This window comes from Macrobrachium rosenbergii, chromosome 41 (genome assembly GCF_040412425.1).
Source record: "Macrobrachium rosenbergii isolate ZJJX-2024 chromosome 41, ASM4041242v1, whole genome shotgun sequence".
Lineage (NCBI taxonomy): Eukaryota > Metazoa > Arthropoda > Malacostraca > Decapoda > Palaemonidae > Macrobrachium > Macrobrachium rosenbergii.
Window position 1 is genome coordinate 44,206,047 of NC_089781.1, and position 23,595 is coordinate 44,229,641.

Sequence of the window (23,595 nt, forward strand, 5' to 3'; positions counted from 1 at the left end):
CACCAGAGGGTTCAAGTTTAGCTTTAAAGAGAATTTCAACGGGGGGGGGGTTGCATCTTACTCAGGGGGGGATCCCCCTTGGCGCCCCAATAACGACGTCACTGCCTTTAGTGCAAGGAATTTTTGACAAATAAACCAAACTAGAATAAAAAAAAAAAAAATACGATGTAGCAGAACACACTTCAAAAGTTATACGAGCTCTCTCTCTCTCTCTCTCTCTTGACACATTATTCAGACGATGATTCGCTGAAACTAACTGTGCCTACTTTGAGAAGATCGGGGAGTTTTCTTTAGAATAAAAATGTTTTTTAAGATTCGGTTAGGTTCGGATGTGTCAGGACAGTAACTTCTGTTCAAGCACTTTCCAATAGTGAGTAGGAGAGAGCGCTGATGATTCGGACAGTGGGATGGTCCGGACAGTACAATTTCGGGAAGACGTCAGGGCCCAGGAACCCTCAGCTCCGAGAAATCCGTGAAATCGCGAGACTAAGCCGCAGTGTTGCCAAAGCGCGGAGGGAGAAACGACCAGAAGTGCGGAGAAAGAAGATTCGAGGGGAGTCATCATTGAATGCAGAGCTCTTCCGAAGTGAAATTCGTCTGTAACGATGAAGATTTGAGTTGCAAGGGACAATCAGACGAAATATAGTACCTAATTCCCCCTCAAACTGATAATATGAAATATTTCCTCAACGCTTATAATAATATTGAGGATTTCTACAGATTTTTTTTCATATGAATGTATACACACAAACTTATCTACAGTACATGATATATACTTACATTCATACATACACATGCATACATATGTAGAAAACATATTCTATATTTAAGATTTCACTGGAGTGTACTTTGATGTCTGTATGTTCTTCATTCTTGAAAACATTACTGCAGATAAATTTCGTATTAACTTACTGGATATTGAATAATGAATAATTAAATGCATAAAGATTTTATAGAGAAATTGTGTTCCGTTCTTAACATTCATTACGTTTTATGCATTCTTTCGTATTAGAGCTACTAGCAAAAAATAAATAAATAAAATACAATAAAAAAAATGTTAGGCCGCCTACCCAACTCGGTTTTATGGAAAAATTTATATAGCCTACCTTTTTATTTGGAAACATATACGCACAAGATTGTTGTAAGACAAACATTATTTTGATGTAGGTACTGTGAATGTGATATGTACTGTACATATTCTGTTCGTTTATGGATACATGTCTCTGTAATGGGGAACAAAACTGTATGAACAGGTTTATAGAATAACATGAGTAAAGAACTTTACATGCATAGCATTCATTCATTCGCTTGTTTCTCTCTCTCTCTCTCTCTCTCTCTCTCTCTCTCACACACACACAATCATCATGGTATTTGAAGCAGTAAAAAAGGCTGGAGGTTGCACTAGGTTTACGCCGACTAAATCTATGATTGAATGCTTGAAGTCATGGTGATGATATAAAAAGGAAGAGGTGGTGGAGTATGACAATTAATGAAGAGTAATGACGACTTCTTTAAATGGTATCGGATATGTAAATAAAATGTCTGTATAGATAATACAGTAATTATGTAAATAAATAAAACTCATAAATTGTTTTATTATTTCACTCTTCATGTAGGTAATGCTTCCTGAATTTGAGAGATCAGCTAATTTAGGTCAGGTATACCTCTCACGTTTTCTTTCAAACTAATGAGGAAATACTCGGTGAGGAAATATAGCAACGCTGCTGTAGTCTTCTCCACAACGCAGGATAGGTCATGGTCGGAAGTTTAGGTCGTTCAGTAGGCAATAACAAGGGTCGTCTGACCATGCGTAGCACAGTGGAAAAGAAAAATAGCACTGTGTGGAGTAATACTTGCAGTGTGTTTAAGAAAAAAGGAAAAAAAAGATAGAGTGCAGAAGAGAGAGTGGTGTAGAGAGTGGTTGCGTAGAAGAGGAGAGTTGGGAAGTCATGTGACTATATTACGTGAACTCCAAGATGGACCTGAGCGTGAATTTATCAAGTACATGAGAATGGATGCAAATAGTTTCTATACACTACTTGCAAAAGTGGAACCGTACATAAGAAAGCAGGATACCAATTTGAGGCAGAGTATAAGTGCAGAAGCTCGTCTGGAAGCAACGCTCAGATTTTTAGCATCTGGGTGCTCATATACATCGCTGCAATATACCACGAGGATATCAAAGCAGAGTTTGTCTCTAATTATACCGGAGACTTGTGAAGCCATATATGCAGTTCTCAAAGATGATTATTTAAAGGTGAGTGTTTGTTTAAAGGTTAATGATAACATCACTTTCACACCAAGTAATCTTATATTTTCTATGCTAATTATGAATAATGCCAAATTGTGTATCCTGACGAACCCTTCCCAAAAAAACAAGTAATGGTAATTTATATCAACAATAGACAGTAATATAAATGTGAAAAACTCTTTAACCATTGATGTCGACGAAAGACGACCAAGTTTAGCAAGAAAAAGAACATCATAAATTAGTTTTTCTGCATAAGTTTTGGTTTCCCCTTTCAATTGTCGAAGATCGTTGCAACTACGGTTGCAAAAGCAGTAGCTACAATCATCAGCAGTGTCCTGTGTAGACGACAATTCCCTCAGCTGGGGGATGTTATGCTTCCCGCATAACATCGTCTGCATCGTCACGCATCCTTTTGCCTGACCGATTGGCACTATTCACTGTAGTAGAGGTGTCACTTCTGGCTGAATTGTCCGTATTGTCCGTAGGACACGCAGTAGACACTGACACTGCAGGCGGTGTCATTACAGGTGTTGTTGCTGCAACAGATGTTTCACCAACTCCCATCACACACATATATATATATATCAGGAAATTTTTTTCTTTTGAGAGAGAGAGAGAGAGGGGGGGGGAAGAGAAAAAAGATAAACAAAATAGAAATAGAAAATAGAAAAAGAAGAGGGACAGAAAGATGGACTGCTTGGTTAAGAAAGTATGCAGGTAAAGGTCCTGGAACTGAGTAATTATATTTGCTTAATCTAAAGTTCACTGACATACTGCTTCTACATTTCATTTACAGACACCTACAATCCCAGAGGAACGGATGCGTGTGGCACATGGTTTTCAAACAAGATGGGATTTCCCAAACTGTTTGGGGGCTATTGACGGGAAACATGTGTTGATAAGGCCTCCACCTGATAGTGGTTCGTACTTCTTTAATTACAAAGGAAGCCACAGCATCGTACTCCTTGCCATATGTGATGCAAACTGTGAATTTATATATGTAGACATAGGCACAAATGGTAGAGTATCAGACGGAGGCGTGTGGGACAACTGTGCTCTCAATACTCGTATTGCAAGTCAAACTGCTGGTCTGCCAGGGGATCGAATGGTTACCGGAAGTGAGATGACACTACCATACGTTTTTGTGGCAGACGAAGCATTTCCGTTGCGCCAACACATTATGAAACCCTTTCCACATACTAACCAGACTAGAAGGGAACGTATTTTCTCATATCGTCTCTCCAGGGCAAGACGTACTATAGAAAATGCATTTGGCATTTTGGCAAACAGATTTCGCGTGTTTATGTCACCTGTTCAACTACCTCCATCAAAAATTGATACCATAGTTTTAGCATGCACATCTCTGCATAACTTCCTCAGGAGAGACCATGTGAGCCACTACACGCCTGAAGGATGTTTAGATGTTGAGGATTTGTCAGTAGGACACATTATTCCTGGAAGCTGGCGACAAACTTATGAATTACCAGGGCTACAGAGGGTGAGCCGGAAGCATATTTCCCAAGTCTGGAAGAGTATAGGGATAGGGAAAAATTAGGACCAATCAGCGTTCAGAGTTCGCTTGAGGCAATGACGTCATTATCTCAGCATTCATTCTTACAGTGTGTACGATAATTATCCGCTAGTAACGTATAGTCACTATTGATAAATTATAATATATGTATACTATCCGATTTTTTTCATTCGGGTTATCATTAATTACTTTTATCGTCTAAATAGCTCTTTATTTCTAACAAAATTCAAGTTTAATTAATGATGAAAACCGAGGAAGTATAACACTTTTATATATTCGTATGATTCATTAAACTGCCCTTCTTGAACATGATTTAGATTTGTAAATAAAAATTCATTCATACCGCCTAGAGCTGCTTAGTTAAGAGCAGTCTATCGTTCCTCTCTTTTAGCAATGAATGTCAAGGAAGATAGCAAATTTCGAGAAATTTAAGAATATGCATTCAAACCAGTGACAGTGGCGACATAACTGAAGTAAGGACGAATGTAACAACAAAAGAACAGGGTCAAGGAATGGCTGGAAGAGTATGCAAATTTCTTTTAATGCCTTTTCCCCTTATCCTTATCAAGTTACAAGATGGGTCTACCCATAGACAAAGAGGGGAGAGATTGGACAGACACGATAGAGACTTTCATTCATGAAAATCTTTATAACTGTTGAAACAACCTCAAGTAAAGTGTGTTAGTATTAGTCAACTTGCAGTGAAGTACACGCCTGGATTTCGAGCTAATAAAATAAAATAATGAATGTTGTAATAAGCTCTTTATTAAAGCCTATTTGACATTAAAGTCATGTAGCCTAATAAATTAGCATGTAGGGTTACTTTCAGTCCATATTACCACAGTTAAGAGTGACAATTTTCCCTACTACTAGTACTAGTTCTACAATGTACACAGTATCATGAGGCCTAGCCCAGGGCCTGCTGCAGTTGTACTGTACGTGTTAATGAAGTATTATAATGTTATTTACAAATCATCAGTAAGTTCTCAAGCCTCCTTGTATGCAGTGGACTCGGTTGAATTTTGATCTGCCATGACCTTGAAGGTAGTAGGCTGTTCTTCAATTTTACCATTATTATTTTTGCCCTGTATTTCAAAGTTATAATACAGCATTATAAGCTAACTGACTAGCTAGACTACAAATAAACTTTACCAACTAGCCAGTCTACCAGGGTTTATCATCAAATAAAAAGGTAGCCTACCATAACCTAACCTTAGCTTAGAAAAAGGATGTCTAATTTGGAATAACCTTCAGGAATGCCCATATTTATGTCTGTCCCCTCCACAGACTATGAAATACACCCTCAAGTCTTGGCTAGCTATGAAAGCCTAAGTTATTCTTACAGGCTAGCCTAACACAATAGAATCTACAATTTAAATAAATATGTTGAATTCCAGGTCAGTATGATTTTGACATTGTCTGCAGACTGCAGCACATAGTAATTATTAGTAAATGAATATATATTTTGCCAGATTTCTCTACAATATTTATGTGCCTTTCTATTAGATTCTGTATTAACTTTATTTTATTTTTCAATAAATCTTTTACTTGAGCCCCTCTATTCATAATAGAAGCCTTTTCAGAATTATTTGATTTTTATTTTTCTTTCCCGAAAAAAAATATTTTTATGCACAGTAATATTTAGTCTTTTGCTCAAGGAACAGTTATATTTCTCGTTATCAAGAAAAATATACTTGAAATGTTTAAAAACTATGGATTTTCAAACTTTATCTTTTTCTATATAATCGTAATTCTTAAAACAATAGTGTGTATAAGAGTATTTTTTCCAAGAAAGAAAAAAAAATCAAATAATTCTGAAAAAGCTTCTATTATGAATCGAGGGGCTCCAGTAAGTGTTATTGAAAAATAAAACAAAAGTTAATACAGAATCTAATAGAAAGGCACATGAATATTGTAGAGAAATAACATGGCAAAATATTCATTTACTAATAATTACTAGGTGCTCCAGTCTGTAGACAATGTCAAAATCATACTGACCAGTAATTCAACATATTTATTTTTCATTGTAGAGTCTAAGTTAGGCTAGCCTGTAAGAATAACTTAGGCTTTCATAGCTAGCCAAGACTTGAGCTGCATTTCATAGTCTGTGGAGGGGGACAGATAGAAAATAGGCATTCCTGAAGTTGTTCCAAATTAGTCATCCTTTTCTATGCTAAGGTTAGGCGATGGTAGACTACCCTTTGTGTTATTTGATGATAAACCCTGGTAGACTAGCTAGTCGGTAAAGTTTATTTGTAGTCTAGCTAGTCAGTAAAGCTATAATGCTGTATTATAACTTTGAAGTATAGGGCAAAAATGATAATGGTAAAATTGAAGAACAGCCTACTACCTTCAAGCGTCATGGCAGATCAAATTCAACCGAGTCCACTGCATACAAGGAGGCTTGAGAACTTACTGATGATTTGTAAATAACATTATAATACTTCATTAACACGTACAGTACAACTGCAGCAGGCCCTGGGCTAGCCTCATGATACTGTGTATATTGTAGAACTAGTACTAGTAGTAGGAAAATTGTCACTCTTAACTGTGGTAATATGGACTGAAAGTAACCCTACATGCTAATTTATTAGGCTACATAACTTTAATGTCAAATAGGCTTTAATAAAGTTTATTACAACATTCATTATTTTATTTTATTAGCTCGAAATCCAGGCGTGTACTTCACTGCAAGTTGACTAATACTAACACACTTTACTTGAGGTTGTTTCAACAGTTATAAAGATTTTCATGAATGAAAGTCTCTATCGTGTCTGTCCAATCTCCCTCTTTGTCTATGGGTAGACCCATCTTGTAACTTGATAAGGATAGGGGAAAAGGCATTAAAAGAAATTTGCATACTCTTCCAGCCATTCCTTGACCCTGTTCTTTTGTTGTTACATTCGTCCTACTTCAGTTATGTCGCCACTGTCACTGGTTTGAATGCATATTCTTAAATTTCTCGAAATTTGCTATCTTCCTTGACATTCATTGCTAAAAGAGAGGAACGATAGACTGCTCTTAACTAAGCAGCTCTAGGCGGTATGAATGAATTTTATTTACAAATCTAAATCATGTTCAAGAAGGGCAGTTTAATGAATCATACGAATATATAAAAGTGTTATACTTCCTCGGTTTTCATCATTAATTAAACTTGAATTTTGTTAGAAATAAAGAGCTATTTAGACGATAAAAGTAATTAATGATAACCCGAATGAAAAAAATCGGATAGTATACATATATTATAATTTATCAATAGTGACTATATACGTTACTAGCGGATAATTATCGTACACACTGTAAGAATGAATGCTGGATAATGACGTCATTGCCTCAAGCGAACTCTGAACGCTGATTGGTCCTAATTTTCCCTATCCCTATACTCTTCCCAGACTTGGAAATATGCTGCCCGGGTGTGCCACTGGCTCAGCAGTTGCCCGCTCTGGCAATTGAAGTGGCGGTGGCTGGCAGTTGCCGCCACTGGCAGTTGGGCATTGTTTCAAATGGGAGCTTTCATACTAAGGCAACGAGTGGCGCAACTCTCTTCCTAATCTGTTCAGTTTCCAACCAGCTTTCCACAGAAAAGGACGTGTGAGATGGAGGTGGTGGAGAATGTAGTTGTGAAGGTGGTAGAAAAAATAAATACAGAAGACTTTATCCGCCAAGTGGAAAAACACCCAGCATTTTGGGATCCATCCACAGCTAAATAGTAGTGATAAGAATGAGAAGAGGAACGCTTGGTGTGAAATTATTGTGCAAGTTTCTCATCTGGCCTTATGCTTCGTCTCATCTTTTGTGTCAGTCCTCGTGATGTCATTCTCGATGAGGGCTGGAGAAGCTCCTCAAAAAGAAGGTTTGCTCATACGAAAGAAATTAAAGAATTTCTTATCAGCGCACAAATCACTGCAAAGTGTATGATGCAAACCTCTGTCCATTCTTGAAGATAGAATCTCATGCGTTTGCATTTTTCTTTTTTTTTGAGTGTCTTTTTTTTTCCTGGCCAGCAAGGCTAAGAGAAGCACCTCCCCCGTTGATGTCATGCTTTCGACTAAAACCGCATGAGAAAGAATGCCACAACTCGGTGACGGTCACTGGTTGCTTGCAGTTGCCCGAGGCTTTCACACTAGCCAATCGGTGGCCACTAGTGCCTAGTGTGAAAGGGACCTTAGGCTCAACACTGAATTGCAAGAAGGAAAGCCTATTGCCTTTGCAAGCCGAGCTCTCACAAATGCTGAAAGAAATTATGCTCAAATTGAAAAGGAGATGCTTGCAATTCTGTATGGTTTGAACAAATTTCATCATTTCACTTTTGGTCGTTTGTGACGGTAATCAGTGACCACCAACCATTAGTATCTGTTGTTAAGAAACCTCTTATGTGTGCCCCTAAACGGTTACAAGCAATGCTTCTTCGTGTTCAAGAATACAATTTTGAAGTGGTCTACAAATCTGGCAAGGATATTCCAATTGCTGATGCACTGTCTCGTGCCCCTACATCTAGTTTGAAATGTGAAGAAGTTGTATCTGTCAACAATCTGTCATTTTCGTCATTTAAGCCTTATCGTCTTGATGAAATTAGAGCAAAAACACAATCCGATAATACCTTGAAGACTCTCAAACTGACTATCATAGAAGGTTGGCTTCAAAATAAGTCTTTGATACCGCAGTCCCTTACACCTATTTCGGTTACAGAGGTGAACTGTCAGTACAAGATGGAATAATTCTTCGTGGTGAACGTGTAGTCATTCCAACATCTATCAGGTATGAAATGAAACAGAAGGTACGTACATGCTGGTCATCCTGGTATAAACTCTTGTCTACGCCGAAAAAAAAAAAGACAGCCCGAGAACTAATGTATTGGGCAGGAATTTCTGCAGAAATTAGACAATATGTTGAATCGTGTGATGTGTGCCTGTTACTCCTATAAACAGCCTGAAGAGCTACTACATCTCCATGACGTACCTTCTGGCCCTTAGCAAAAAGTAGGATCTGATATATTTACTATTGAAGGAAGAAACTACCTCGTCACAGTTGATTACTACAGTCAGTTCTTTGAAGTTGATTATCTGCCAGAAACTACATCTGATGCTGTGATCACAAAATTAAAACATCATTTTGCTCGGTATGGCATTCCCGTGTTTTGATTTCAGATAATGGTCCACAATATTCTTCTCATCTGTTTGATGACTTTGCTCGAAAGTGGGGATTTTCTCATGAACCTATAAGTCCTGGAAATAGCAAAGCAAATGATGCAGCTGAAGCAGCAGTTATTAAAAATCTAATGAAAAAGTGTAAGAAAACCAAAGAAGAACCGTACTTGGGACTACTGAACCTGAGAAATACCCCTCATGAAGGCTTAGAAACTAGCTCCGTACAGCGCTTAATGGGTAGACGTACTAAAACATTGATTCCTACAGTTAGCAGTCGCCTCATGCCATCTAATTTTTCCACTGAATAGGAAAGCAGTGTTGCCACACTCTCGGATTGGAATTATCGTACTGGCTCCTCAAAATTATGGGGTTTTCAGTAAAAATATCGTACAAAATTGTAGATTTCATCGTAAATATTATCTTACACTGTTTCTGATATTTAACACATTTTTATAATTTAACAAAATTATGAAAATATGTATTATTTCTTTGTAGTCATTAATATCTTGCAATTTACATAATTAAGAAAAAAAAATACAAATGAAACATTTCTCTCTACAAAAACGAAAAAATGGAATTATGAATAATTAGTTGTTATGAACAATTGTTATGAACGAATTATTACTATATTGTATTAACATTGTGGTAAAAAAAAAGTATACAACTTAGAACGTCACTTCTTTCCATAATGTAAACTAAACTGATAACGAATTAACACGAAGATATGTGAGTTGATAGGCCCACTCATACATATCTTTAAACACTCCAAAACATCGAAAATCAAAATAGCATCACTGAGTAGTAATTTAAAATATAAATATATATAATTAAACATGACTGGTACTGATACTTATCCCATGATAAAGAAATTAATAACAATAATGTAGAGTATATCTTTAAGAATCTTCTTCCAAATCAAATTCATGTTCTCTGATGTTCTGGAATAACTGTGCATGATTATTTATTCTGGAAAACATATCATTTGCAGGAGTAAAATGAACACATGACCCTCCTGAACCTTTGATGCACCTAGCAGAGAGAAGAGCTCCATTAACTGTCCTTATTTTTAGTCTGTTCCTTTGTTTAGTTTTAAAGAGGTTAACTTGACTGAACACTCGTTCGCATTCAGCATTAGAGTGCGGCAAGCAAAGAGCAGTTAGAGCAAAGTTGGCTAGGTCTGAAAAACTAGACTCTTTTTGGGACACTTGTCCCCAGAACTCATCAGGTGACTCATTAACGAGATGTTTAAGTTCATGTTGCAATTTGAGAAACATCCTCCATAGATCATCCAGCTTTTGAAGTAGTGAGTGGTCATCTGGGGGTACAGTCAGAGGAAGCTCAGATGCAAGACGGAATAAGGAAGGGATTCTTTCTCTGAATTCTGATGAGAGAGCATTTTTTGGACAGAGACAGTTTAACTTTGACAGGACACCATCATTGAAATTATACCTCTTCTTTATTTCTGTGCATGCCACTACAAGGAAATTTCTACACCTCTGAAAAAACTCCTGCTGTTGAGCTTTCTTTTCCTGTATGGAGGGTTTTTTTAATCCCTGCATAACTTTAACTCCTAGGTACATTTGGCTGTCACTAAGATGTCTGTCATGTCTTTCAGGATTTACAGTATTTAGATCAGTTTTCATTACATAGGTCCTGTCCATAAATGAGAGAAGGAGGTCTCTGAATAGCATGGACACTTTATCATGGAGAACTGTTATTACTGTTTTATCTGACTGAAAAAATTTGTTGAACTCAGTAAACTTTGGACGAACCCATGGAGAAGTTCACCGACCACTTATATTTGTAATTATATACTTATCAACACCTTAGAATTATCGTACGGGAAAATGCTATCGTACATCGTACCAAGGGCGTTTTTATCGTACATGTACGATAATTATCGTACGTGTGGCAACACTGTAGGAAAGGAGAAAGCTGATTGACTAAAGATTTGCTGTTGCTGATCGTTACTCAAACAGAAAACCGTTGAAACCCTTATGTATTGGAGACACTGTTAGAGTTCAACCCATTGACAATAAAACAGAAGAGTGGAAACAGGCCACTGTCAGTAAAAAGCTTAGTGGTCACAGTTATGTAGTATGTAGGCTACTGATGATGGAGGAAGATACCGTAGAAGCAGACAATTTCTAAGAAAATCTGTAAAATATAGAGATAAGTCTCCAGAAGCCCCTTATTTCAGTTCTGTGAGTCCTGTCCCAGTTTATATTGATCCCAATGCTAGTAACATGAATAGTAGAGATGTTCAGTCTCCATGTAAAGCTCCTGATGTGTCAAAGAGTAATAACACTGAGTCAGACATTATAAAAACAAAGTCTGGTATAACAATTAAAGCTCCAGAAAGACGAAATCTTTAAGGTGCTATTGTTTAAAACTGTGTTAACAAAGTTATCTCACTCTTGAATGATGCCTTCTATTTGTCTTTATGAGAAGAAGGTCTCATTTTGATTTTTTTTTTATCCCATTTGTGTTTTATGCCATTTCCTGTATTGTATGTATTGATGCAAGTGATGTTGCAGGTACCCTGATGTGCTGATTATGTTCTTAAAGTTTTGTCATGTTGTTTGATCTCTTTTTTTTTTTTTTTTTTCTTTTTAAGAAGGGGGATGTTAAGTGAAACTTGTAAAGTAAGATATCTATGAGACATGCAAGTATGATATCTGTGAATCATTGTACGAAAGCAGTATCTGTATGCTGTCTGTTCTAGATCTGTAATTTACACTCCCGCAAGTTTACAGAATAAAGCCTCGTGTCAAGATGTGACATTTCTTTTTATGTAGTGCCCATAAATGATTATTACCAGGCTGGGAACCAGACAGCTGGCATTCCATCGATGGGGCCAAGATATTTTTTGGGGGGCCAAAGAAAATTACACGAAGCTAATGTACCAATTCTGTAATTAGTAAAATACAGTATACTATTCTCGAATGTATATATCTGTGAGTGAAGCAAAATAATAGTATTAGTAATTAGTAAACCTGTATTTGAAACTATAGAGCTCAGTGTTCAATTAATTTTCAACTCTTACTATATGGGAATGCATCAAATACTGTAATGTAAATTTCCTCACAACCTTATATTCAACAGTAGTCTACTGTCTATGATCAAGTGTTAATTTTCAACTATAGTATAATATCCTTGTCATGTAAATAGTATATCACAGCAGTGCATATCATCAGTGACACAAAAGACTTGTGACCCTCCAAAATCTCTTCAAAATTTCGACCTATCCCATTCCCTTCTCTTCATCTCCTCTCCCTGGAAATTAACTCTAAGCAGCAGTAGCAAATTGCATTGCACTCAATCAAAACTCTAATTATAGTTTCAATCACTTCTCACATAAGTTGATAACATTAAGGTGGATCAAAATATCATGAACAAACAACATGTCATTTGTATTAAAAGCCTATAACTATAATTCTGCTTTTGACCACCAAAAGGTTAAAGTTTAGCTACAGGGAATTTCAACTGCGGGGGCCAAGCATCTGACTGGCGGGCCCCTGGCCCCCCATAACGACGCCACTGTTTCAGTTATGGTAGACCGAGATTTGTTCTTCATAGAGGAAAGACTTGAGAAATTCCTTTCTGCTTCTCTGTTCGTGATAGGCATTGTTCAGTACAGTTCAGCGCAATAGTAATAGTAAATATTAGGGAACACTTCAATTAGGTGTTGCCACAAATAAGCTTTAGAACTTCTGCACATGGCATTTTAGACGGTGTCTTTCCTTCTGTGCTCTGGGATTTCTTAAGGTGTAAACATTCTTTAAACGGATAACACTTATTTTCTAATTTGTGGTCATTATCATCCTTGTATTGCGATATTATGAGTCTAATACTGTCCCCACCAATTTCTGAATTATTCATCAATTCTGAGAGGAACTTGAACCTTTGTGCAATCTGTTCATATGGGGCAATACTCTTGCATAATTAGATTTCCAAGCAGTCGGAGTTGATTTTGAATTTCTATCCTAAAATTACCTGCTCCTCTCAAAGTAGTCCTGCCACTTGTTCCGTCCGAAAATTTCTTGGTAGCAATGCATCTGGAGGCATCAGCCTAACTTGAGGTAATATCTTCACACAAACGTTTTGCTTCTGATTCATAGTGTGCAATCCTGTCGGCTGAATTTTCTTTAACAAACGAAAGTAAAGTTGATAGCAGAAGTTAACCTTCATATACATAAAAGCAGGGGTTTGGAGTTTCTTACTTGTTTTGTTGAAACGCTTCAGTGCTTCTTCCCAAACGACAGTGAGAATAGCATATTCCAACTTGACCAACTTGTGGTATAAATTCTTTGCGCCTCGTTTACATTCAGGCTTCTCTGAGTCTTGAAAACTATGTTTGAGAGTAAGGTACGTGTATATCAATTTTAATTTCCCGGACCACTTCACAGTGTGCAGACCATTTTATTACACTCGAGCTCTTTAGAGAAAAATCTGGATTGCCCAGTGGGTTGAGAAAAGGAAACATACAGCTCCTGCAAATGCCAAAATAGTGAACAACTTTAGTCACAGTAGACACTGCCTTTAGCCTTTACTCCAACAAGGTTGAGAGAATGGGCTGCACATGGTACATAGTGTGCATCAATGTTAATATTTTTAAAGAGTGCTTGCAATCCCTTCTCTGCTCTTTATGTCAGATGCATTATCGTATGACTGACCACGGGTATTTTCAAGTGAAAGCTTATGTTCAGCCAGGACTTGTTTTTTGTTGAACAAGGTCGTGGATGAATGGTTTTCTATGGTTACAAATTTTAAAAATCTCTCACAGGGTTTTCCATTATAATAGTGAACTACAATTGCCAATAGATCAACGTGTCATGTCAGTCGTAGAGTCAATAATAATGGAGTAGTATTGTGTCGAAATTGTAGATTTGATTCACAATATTATCTTGCACGTTTTCCCACGATTTCTACCAATTATTCATACATGGTTTTAGATAGGTGAGTAACATTTACTTTTTACTGTTTGCATTTCTCGAGATATTCATGTAAAAATGGGACGAACTCTGCAATAAGTTCAATGCCTCCCATGAAATTTCCCTTATTTGGTGAGCCCACTTTTCCGCATGGCCTTTAAATCCTGAACCTCTTTCACTTAAAAACCTTGTAACAGCCACAACTCCTTTCAGTACTTCCAACAGAGTACCGTAGGTTTTTCTCATCTGTTACTTAAGTTGCTGATCAACAATGTTTTCATTTGACTTTCTAGTTATCCAACACAGCATCGCTCTGCTATGTTCCAGTGTCTTCCCGATTCTCGTTCTGAATACTGTACATTCATCCAGTCAGAAAACCCACCAGTTGTAAGTGACACTTAACATTTAGAAAAGTTTACAACAAAACAGTATATATAGCCCTTGCTCTTTGAGTAAACTAACCAAGATCACATCACGGTCTAACCATTTTCCAGTCTTTTTTCAAAGTATCTGTTTGAGAAACTTCTGTTTTGCTCCTTGTAAACCCTACAGGACTCATCATACACGTTGTCTGTTTTCATTTAAAAAAGAAAAAAAAACTGATATCGTGCATTAAACAGTTTGGTATGAAATCGTTGTCAACTATTATGGGCCGGTTTGTGAGGTCACTATTCTTTGAAACCAGCGAATAGCAGCGATCGACAACTGGCCCTGTTACTAAAAATAGACCGCGCCAGTGCGCATGCTCGTGTTTACAACCAGCAGGTCGGACATACAAAAGCAGTTGAGTGCCCAACAGAAGGGAATAGCTTCTAGACAGTGACTGGCAGTACTGATGGATTACATGGAACTGGAGAGGCACTGGTGTGACATGACTGTTTGTCAAGTTCTTCTTGAAATATCTTCTCTACTTTCTTTTGGTACCATTTACCTCCCTCAATGGTAATAATGATGTCCTCTTGACATCCTGAGGTTATACAGTCCTCACACCTGAACCAAGTGAAAGATTACATGAGTACTTTGTATTTTCATATTAGAAAAGAGAGAGATAGAAATAAAAACATGATATATATATTGAGGCCATATAAATCATAATACTAAGGTCAGTATGACGTTATTTCCACAAAGACTCCAAACGTACTTAGTTGGGTTACTGTATTAAATATAAAATGCGATATATATATATATATATATATATATATATATATATATATATATTATATTATATATATATATATATATATATATATATATATATATATATATATATATATATATATATATATATATATATATATATATGAATGTCTTTACTGTAATACCACAGTGTAATATGCAGATAAGAAGGCCCATAAAACACTGTTTGAACGTTGTAATCATATATTTCGAGCACTTCCTTCTGTGCCCCTGTTCACTGGTAAAATATGGACAGATGAAATAATACAGGAGTATATATACAGAGCATATGTAGGTGTGGCATAAAGTCTCCGAGCTAATGTGGCCAAAAACCACTAGGGAATTGTTTCCCCTCCTTCTTGGGAAATGGTCACCTGCATACCATCGGAGACTTCATGCCACACCTGCATATGCTTTGTGTATATACTCCCGTATCATTTCATCTGTCCATATTTTACCAGTGAACATATATACAGAAGGAAGTATATATCGAAATATATATATATATGCAACGTTCAAATAGTGTTTATATATATATATATCTTATATATATATATATATATATATATATATATATATATATATATATATATATATATAATATATATATATATATATATATATATATATATATATATATATATATATATATATATATATATATATATATATATATATATATATAAGATATAGATATAGATATAGATATAGATTAGATATATATATATATATATATATATATATATATATATATATATATATATATATATATATATATATATATATATATATCAACCAACATTTAAGCTGACATACTGAATGGTCTATATATATATGCTAACACAAAAGCAGCGCCAGAAACATTAGTTTCTTTCAACTTAATGTTAGGAAACTTCCTGCTGTGGCCATTACAACATAAGTCGTACTGATTTGTTTGTCCGACATTGGGTAGCTGTGTAGCTAAGCACAAAGTGATGACTTTCACTTTGACCACTGTGATCGTCATGTCTCAACATTGGGTTGAGTATCGCTGGAAAGAGCTCCTATGGTCGGTACCAGAGAGAACCATTGTTCTGGTTCTCTCTGGTTCGTACACTATCACTGGCTTTACTGCTGCTTCATGACTTGCTTCTTCAGGTGTCCTTATTCACTGGTTTGTATGGTAGTTTAATATTTATTGACATTAAGAAATTTCTTCAGATAACTTCTTGAGTTTGCATTTTTGGTATCTATTTAAGTAGATTCTTGAACTCATTTGCTATTTCTCTTGGGGTCTTGGCCTCTGCTAACAAATGAAAAAAATCATTAGCCACAGCAGAGCATGTTGTAGATTATTAATGATCAGATAGGTTCGAACAAAATAGTTGTAAAATCATACATTTCATTATTTTAGTGTCAGTCATTCAAACCAGTATTCTGAATCACGTTAAAAATTGATTCACGCTGCTACAATCCCATCACAACCAACAACAACAACAGACACTCTTCGACTGCCCATGTGCCCGGCCTCTCAAGTTAAACAATTCTTTCATTTAACTGGTTACCAGGCATGGAATGATTGTGTCTGGGAACACGTGCAGTATGATGCAGTTTACCGAAATCGGAGGGCAATCACGTTGGATAATTGGTTTTTTAAAACTAGATAAAATCTTCAACACCACTAGCATGCATAAAGTTACTCTGTTTATTAAGTTAAAATAACCCGATGAATTATCAAACGACTACCATTACATTCATCACACTGAAAAACAACCAAATAAATAATGTTGAATCGGACGTCATAATGATGGCAACGAACTTCGAACGAACCTCATGTTAAGACAAAAGTAATTCGGTAATAAAGGGAAACGTATATTACAATACAGAAATGTGGAGTGCAAAATTGTCCGTAGTTTCCAATATAACGGTATTAGATTTATGAAAACCTATGCAAATAATAATTTTAAAAAATACAGGGTTATTGTGAGAATTTACAAACTGGTTTATTATCAAACTAGCTGACCAGCCTGGTGTTGCCTGGGATAACTCTGAATGGCAACCGATAAACTTTCTCTCTCTCCCTCACTTTTTCCCCTCTTTCTCCTCCCTAACACCCCCTCTACTCTCCCTCTTTATTTCTCTCACTCTCTCTCTTCAACCATCCCTGTCTCTTTCTTCTCCCTAACACCCTCTCTACTCTCTTACTTCCTCTCTCTCTCACTCTATCTCTGTCACCCTCTTCCCAACCCCCACCCCCTTTGGTGCTGTTGATGTATTACCCTCACAGTATTCTTTTCCAGATAGTAAGTCATATGTATACCAAAATTAGGTATGATAAATTCATGAAGTTTATTTAGTTACTAAATCTATGGGCATAACCAGCCCCGTTTCAGGGAAGCCCTCCCCACCCCGGACCCCTTTGGTGCTAGTGATGTCTTACCCACACAGTGCTGATTTCTAGATAGTAAGTCATATGTATACCAAGTTTGGCTGAAATTGCTCGATGCATTGCAGAGTTTTGGTGGTACATACACACACACACACATACATACACCCATTTTTATATATATATATATATATATATATATATATATATATATATATATATATTTATATATATATATATATATATACATTTAATCTTATGTTTATTGCCTCATTCCCTTAAAGATTCTATTATTATTTATCCTCATTTGCTAAAATTATAAATTAATTCCTTTTGTTTTGCACATATTAATCCTTTTCTCTTAGTTGTTCTTCCAATATTCTGTAAAATACCATTTGTCCTTGCTGCAATGTGAATTTCTAGAGGAGCCGTAGTAAAGATAAATCTCCAAGTAAAAAAACAGATGAACAATGATATAGCTCGCGCCTCTTCTGCTTGTGAAAAACACCTGAATCCTTGCTTCGACTTACAAGCTGCAACAGCACTACTCAACCCTACTTTAATGCTCAACCTGCATTCTTCCTTGATTCCTAAGAAGGACTCTATGGAAATCATCTCATAAGAACTCACTTCAAGTACAAGTTAACTTGTCCCGTAACTAGATACCAGCTAGATAAATTACTGGATTCGAGACTTGAAATTCTTGGAACAACGTGCTGGAAGGAAAGGTTGGGGGTTTGCAGAAATTGTTGGAAGAACCTCCTTATCCTTTCCTGTTTTCAGAGTATAGACTAAGTACATGTTCTTGAGAATCTCTAATTCCTCAGTTAACCTGTTACCTTCTCCTATTGCAAAATTAGATGTCTCTTAACCCCAATTCAAATAAATAGTATTTATATTATTGAAAATTCTAGACTGTCTGGACACATTAGTTATGAATTATGATGCAATTTTCAAAAAGGATTAAACCTTGGAAAGGAAATGCAATCTACCATTGTTACTATGCAAAAATAAGCATGATTTAATTTATAAAAAAGAAAAAACTTCCAATGAATGTGTTTGTCAGGTATTTCCTTTCTTAAAACTAGAATCTGAGTGTTGGTTGTCCATGCTATCATCCTTGGGTGTTGTTTGCATTCGCTTTAATAGATGGCGTTGGTTGTTCTGTTCGTTATTTTAGTGTCCTTGGTATTACTTATTGTTTACTTTTGATTTACTTTCCAAGTGATAGGCACTACCTTACGAACCTCGCAACCTTTCACATGACACTCTACCTTACCTTGCGTTACCTTGCCTTGCCTGATATTATCTTGCCTTATGGTGTCTTGCCTGTTTGACATCTTGTCTTAACTTGTATGACCTGTTGGATGTACCATTTTACTTACCTGGTGCAAGATCTGTCATCATGGATCTACCATCTTCAGCCATCTAGACAATTTCAAGAGTGTACCACATTCCAACGTACGTGTCATCTATTACTATTATAAGTTATTCTATTTATTGTTAATAAATGAATAATTTTATAATTCTTTTAACTTGATACCAGTCTAGCCAAAGTGTTAGGTAACAAGCGCCTAATTCTTTTCCATCCATGCAAATAAAAGCTTGACAATTGGCGCAGTGAGTAGGATCATTTGCAGAGTTGCTAGACTGTTTAACTTATGTATAATTTACAGTTTACTGCTGACAACTATGTGAACTTCGTTACCTGTGAAGGTTGGTGGATTTCATTTAAGTGTTCTGCAAGGTTTGTGGCCTATCGCTGGAAGTAATATCACTGGAGTTAAGGTAAAGTTCTGTCTATGTTGTTTCTTTTGTGTCTGGCGAGTTGTGTGAAAGCTCTTTATTTAAAGTGGAATAAATTCTCGTTGTGGTGCAATATAAATTTGTATTTGTTCGTGTAGTCATATTACGCTCTAGGAAAAGGTTGAGGTCGGGAAGTGAATTAGAAACTGTGTCGTTATCCTATTAATTCTAGCTAATTCAGTCTTAATGGTTGTAGGGCTTGTTAGTTTAATGTTCCTTTGAGTTCCGATTGTTTTCTCATCCTTGAATATTCCTATTGTGTATTCAGTTTCCTTATGCTAGTTTTTTTTTTTTGGCATGGAAATTTTTGTCATTGATGATGGAAAACCCATAATAGACATTGGTAATCATTGAAGTACTACTTTTAAAGTTTAGTTCATGATTAGCCATATTTCATAATTTAATGTTTTGCTAATACTTATTACGAAGTGTTGTTTTTTTTTTATTAACTGTATGCTTACCCATCATTATTATGGATCTTAGTGATTTGATGGATAAGGCTATTAAGCTTGGTATGAAAACTGCTGAAGCTGAGGAATTTATAGCAAAGCAACAGGCTAGAAAGGATAGAGTAGCTGAGAGAGAGGAGAAAAGGTTTCAGTTAGAGTTGGCAGAAAAGGAGAAAGATAGGATATTTAAATTGGAATGTCTTAAGAGAGAAAGGGAGGAGAAGGAGGAAGTCAGGAAACATGAGTTAGCCAAAGCAGAGTTGAGAAATAGTGGTGCTATAGGTGGTGTAGGTAGCGAGAATGTAATATCTTTGCCAAAAATTCCCCCCTTTGATGAGAAAACTGATGAAATTGATGTGTACATGAATAGATTTGAGAAATTAGCTGGATTTCGTAAATGGGAGCAGGAAGACTATGGTATTATGTTAGGCACGTTACTAAGGGGATGAGCTTTGAAAGTGTACTGTGGACTTGACCTTGCTATTGCAAATAATTATCAGGAATTGAAGGCAGCCTTATTGAAAGCGTTTCAGGTCAATCCTCAGGTATATCGAAAGAAATTTAGAGAGGGATTTATTGAAACTAATGAAAGCTTTGTGCAGTATTCATATAGACTAAGAATTTTGATAAGTGGTTGCAATTAGCTAATGTTAATAAATCTTATGATGATGTCTGTGATTTTATGATTACGGATCAATTGTTGGCTAATAGTTCAAGGGATTTGCGAACATTTCTTTTAGAAAGGGTTTGTAAAAATTCTCATGAAATGGCGTTAGCTGCTGATAGGTATCTGATTGCTCACGGAATTAATAAAGGTAGAAATTTTAAATTTAAGTCTGATAAATGTTCAAAGTTAGGAACGCAACCTAAACCTGATAAAGTAGGTGTTGATAATCTTAAAACATTGCAGTGCCACCTATGTAAAGAAATTGGGCATGTTAAACCCAGTTGTCCAAATAATCCTGTTAATTTTGCTCAGTCTAAATCTTCTAATAAAAATATTCCTAAGATCAGTATCGCTCTAGCTAGTGAAGAAAAACCCAAGAATGCTATTGTGGATGAGAAAGGAAGAGTTTTTAACAAAACAGTAGAGGTCTTGTTTGATACTAGGTGTAATACTGTTGTCCTTAACGAAACTTTGATTCCAACACGTTATCTCAGTAAGGCTAAAACTGTGAAGGTGTATAATTTCATGGGTGTTCCAATATATCTGCCCAAAATTAGATGTTACATTAAAAGTAAATTCTTTTCCGGTAGAGTAAATGCTATCGTAGCACCAATTAAATGTTCTGATGTAATTGTTGGGTTAATACCTGGATTGAAACATCACATACAGGCAGGAATAGAATTGAGTAAAATACCTGTGCTAGATAACGAATTAGATGTAAATAAGTTACATGTTAATGTGGTTACGAGAGAACAGAGTCTTAGGAAGACTACATTAAAACCTTTGTCTGATGTCTTGTCTGAAGTTCAAGTAAATCCAGTAGATTTTAGTAATAAACAGTGGACATGTGATTCTCTGAAGTCAATTAGGAAAAGCTTGAAGGAGGAGGAAGAAATAACTTGCAAAGGGAGAGTTGTTAAGTATGTAGTAAATAATAACGTGATTTATCGTAAATGTGTGCAAAGTAAAAATCAGCTAGATGTTGGTAAAATGCAAATTGTAGTTCCTCTCAAGTATAGAGAGATAGTTATGAAACTTGCGCATGAATCACTTATTTCTGGTCATTTTTCTTCTAGGAAAACTATTGACAAAGTGCTTGGTAAATTTTATTGGCCGAGGGCTAGTGCAGAGACTGATAGATATTGTAAGTCTTGTCATAAATGTCAGAAATTTGGGAAAAGAGTAAAGAAAGTGTCTTTGTGTAAAATGCCTATAGTTTCTGAACCATTCAGTAGAGTGGCTATTGATATTGTGGGTCCGATTGTTCCAGCCTCAAGTCGTGGTCACAAGTAGTTTCTTACAATAATTGATTTAGCTGCACGCTACCCTGAAGCTGTACCTCTCAGAAATGTTGATACTATTACTATAGCTGAAAGTTTAGTAGAAGTATTTTGTAGAGTTGGGGTACCAAAAGAAATACTAAGCGACAGGGGAACTCAGTTTAAGTCAGATCTCATGGCAGAAATACATAGATTATTATCAATTAGAGCTTTATTCACAAGCCCATATCATGCTGCATGTAATGGAACTGTAGAACGGATGAATGGTGTACTTAACAATATGTTAAAGAAAGTTTGTAGTGATCATCCAACAGAATGGGACCGGTATATTCCTGTTGTTCTTTTCGCTTATCGTGAAATTCCCAACGATACTCTAAAGTTTAGCCCATTTGAACTTTTGTATGGACGTAGTGTCCGTGGCCCTTTAACAATCCATCATGAATTGGTTGCTGGTAACAATGCTGATGATGAAATCAAAACTACTCACCAGTATGTTTTAGATCTGCGTTCTCGATTGTAAGAGATGGCCCAGATTGCAGTTAGTAATGCTGAAATAAATTCACGTAAATATAAAGAGTATTTTGATCGTAAAGCAAAGCCAAGAAAGTTCTAATCATGTTGCCAAATAATACAAACAAATTTCTAATGCAGTGGAAAGGACCTTATGTGATTAATCGTTGCCATAGTAATGGAGTTGACTATTTTGTAAAAGTAGGAAATAATCTTAAACTGTATCATGCCAATATGTTGAGGTACTACTTTAGAAGGAAGATTGTAAATGTTATTCAAAAAGCAGTAGAAGAGGTCAAAACTTCAAATGGTTTGTTTGGTAATGTTAACTTTGAGGTTGTTAATGTTGGAGAACCTGTTTCAGATCTATGTGATATAGAATATCTGGAGGTTGATAAAACCAGTTATCAAATAAGTAAAGATCTTAAAAATTCTCAAACTGATGAACTTGTTAATGTTTTGGATAAGTTTCATGATGTAATTAGTGATAGACCTGGAGTTGCTAGATATATGGAACATGATATTAAATTGACCTCTAATATTCCAGTTCGTGCTAAACCTTATCCTGTTCCAATTAGTTTAACTTCTTTTTTTTTTTTTAATCAATTTATTGCGCACATTGGCGTCAGACATTTAAGTACATGGTGACAATATTAGTTTAACTGATGAATTTAACAATCAGGTTGATCAAATGCTCTCATTGGATGTAATTGAACAATCTATTTTTCCATATTGTTCCCCAGTTGTCTTCGTTAAGAAGCAAGATGGATCTTTGAGATTGTGTGTTGACTTTCGAAGTCTTAATGAAATAACCGTATTTGATGCCGAACCCATGCCACGTATGAATGAATCTTTACATAAGCTTGCTAATAAAGTCTATTTTACAGAGCTTGATTTGTCAAAAGGATACTGGCAGGTACCCTTAACTTTAGAAAGCAGAAAGTATACTGCATTTGCAACAAAGTATGGTTTGATGCAATTCAAGAAGATGCCGTGTGGACTTAGCACAGCTTGTTCAACTTTTGTTAGACTTATGAGAAAAGTTCTTGGCTGGTTTGGAAAATACTACATGTTATTTTGATAATGTCCTTATTTATAGTAATAATTGGTCAGATCATATAGTTCATCTTAAAAATGTTTTGTTAAGATTAAGAGAACATGGATTAAGAGTTGGCCCTAAGAAATGCTTCTTTGCTTATAAGAAAATTAAGTATTTAGGATATTCTCTTGGTAACAATTCTTTAACACCTTTTGATAATAGAATTGCCGATATAGTAAATCTTCCCCTTCCAGAAACAAAGAAACAATTAAGATCTTTTGTTGGAGTTGTAGGATTTTATAATAAGTTCATTCCACATTTCTCTGTTCTTTCTGCACCATTAACAACTATGCTTAAGAAAGGGAGTTGCAATATTCTGAATTGGACTGATGAACAAATTAAAAGTTTCAATAATTTGAAAGCTTCTCTAACTAAATCTC

The 23,595-nt window shown here is 35.8% G+C and overlaps 1 protein-coding gene across 2 annotated transcripts in view; it reads left to right on the forward strand.

Moving 5' to 3' along the window:
- The window catches only part of LOC136826839 (uncharacterized), a 360,920-nt gene that overhangs the window by 111,954 nt on the left and 225,371 nt on the right, over positions 1-23,595 (forward strand). The window contains exon 1 of one of the 2 annotated variants that reach the window (XM_067084320.1): positions 19,080-19,192. The exons of the other annotated variant lie outside the window; for it this stretch is intronic. The gene's annotated coding sequence lies outside the window, so the exon portion shown is untranslated. Of the gene's footprint in view, positions 1-19,079; positions 19,193-23,595 lie in introns of those variants that run through there. 2 annotated transcript variants of the gene reach the window in all.